Below are 1,414 nucleotides of genomic sequence, written 5' to 3'. Positions count from 1 at the left end.
AGAGAGCTTCGGATTCCCCTGGAACTGGAGTTAAGGACGGTTCGTAGCTGCCATGTGGGTGCTGGGAATCGAACCTTGGTCCTCTGCAAGAGCAGTCAGTGCTCTTAACTGCTGAGCCATCTCTCCAGCCCCATTAGTTTTCTTTTTTAAAAAAAATATTTTATTTATTATTTTTATTTTTTGTATGTGTATAAGTGTATTGCCTGCATTTGTGTAAGTGCACCCACATCATGCAATGCCCAGGGAGGTCAGAAGAGGCCTTCGGATCCCCTGGAACTGGAGTTAGAACGGATGTTAGCCCACCATGTGAGTGCTGGGAATCGAACCTAGGTTTGCTATAAGAGCAGTCAATGCTCTTAACCGCTGAGCTGACTCTCCATCCCCGAGATAGTATTCTTTTACCATTACACCTTTTGTTAGAAACTTTAAATACTTGTGGTATTCCTGACAATAACTGTCACTGTATTTAAAGCAACTGGGAGTTACTTTTTATTGGCATATACTCACTGTAAATGGTACTGGGTTGCATAAAGCATTTTTAAAGAAGTATAGAATGTAGTCTGAGCATATTCTCCTACCACATCCCCTACTCTCTTTTCCTTCCCAGTTCTCCCATTTGTCCCGTTCACTCCCCAAGTTCTTAATGATTGATTAAGAACTCTGCCACGTTACACCCTAAATATAGGAGTATCCTAGTGACCTCTCCCAGAGGCACCCACAGAGAACTTCCAGTTAAATTTTCTTAGTCCTTACCTATGAACACAGGTAGAGACTCATTCAAAAATTGCTAAATCCACAATTTTGGTAAACCTTATGAAAATTTTAAATAAATATACCTAGATTTTCAAGTTACATATCAAAATCATACTGACTGAGCTTTTCACTGAGTTTTGTATTTTTGTTTATTTGTTTATATAGTTACAATTTATTTAATTAGTGAGGTGGGTCTTCCAGCTTCAAATGATCCAGTCAAGAAGATCTCTCTCATTTCAGTTAATCCCAGATCCAGTCAAGTTGACACCCAGGATTAGCCATCACATATAATGACCACTTGAGACGTTCAGACCCAAGGAGTATCGTGTATTTACAGGCTAACTTTTCTTAAATATACAGAGCAGAAAGAGCTACTAGGGGGAACATCGATGAACGCAAGAATTCCAAAGTTCTTACCGATGATGTTAAAATTAAGGTTACTTTTAAAATGACCTCATGTTTTCAGACTCCTTTTTGAGACCCTTCTGGATTTAGAACTGCAAGTGAAAACGTGTAGTTTCCCCTCGCTAAGAAAGCAACCATCAAAGGCAGGCATGGGTGGGCCCATGCTGCCATCTTGTGGCCGAACTGAAAGGCATCAACCCTTCCGTGGTGCTAAGCATCCTTTGGATGACAAATAATGCTTCCGTCGTTTCCTTTT

General features: G+C 40.3%; 1 protein-coding gene across 1 annotated transcript in view; it reads left to right on the top strand.

Annotated features, from left to right (window-relative positions):
• The window catches only part of Eya4 (EYA transcriptional coactivator and phosphatase 4), a gene marked incomplete in the record, with an annotated part of 282,930 nt that overhangs the window by 265,424 nt on the left and 16,092 nt on the right, over nucleotides 1–1,414 (top strand).

This window comes from Nannospalax galili, unplaced genomic scaffold (genome assembly GCF_000622305.1).
Source record: "Nannospalax galili isolate Female #2095 unplaced genomic scaffold, S.galili_v1.0 scaffold186, whole genome shotgun sequence".
In the NCBI taxonomy this organism is placed as follows: domain Eukaryota; kingdom Metazoa; phylum Chordata; class Mammalia; order Rodentia; family Spalacidae; genus Nannospalax; species Nannospalax galili.
Note: the sequence above shows the minus strand (reverse complement) of the source record. Positions and strands in the feature narration are given on the sequence as shown.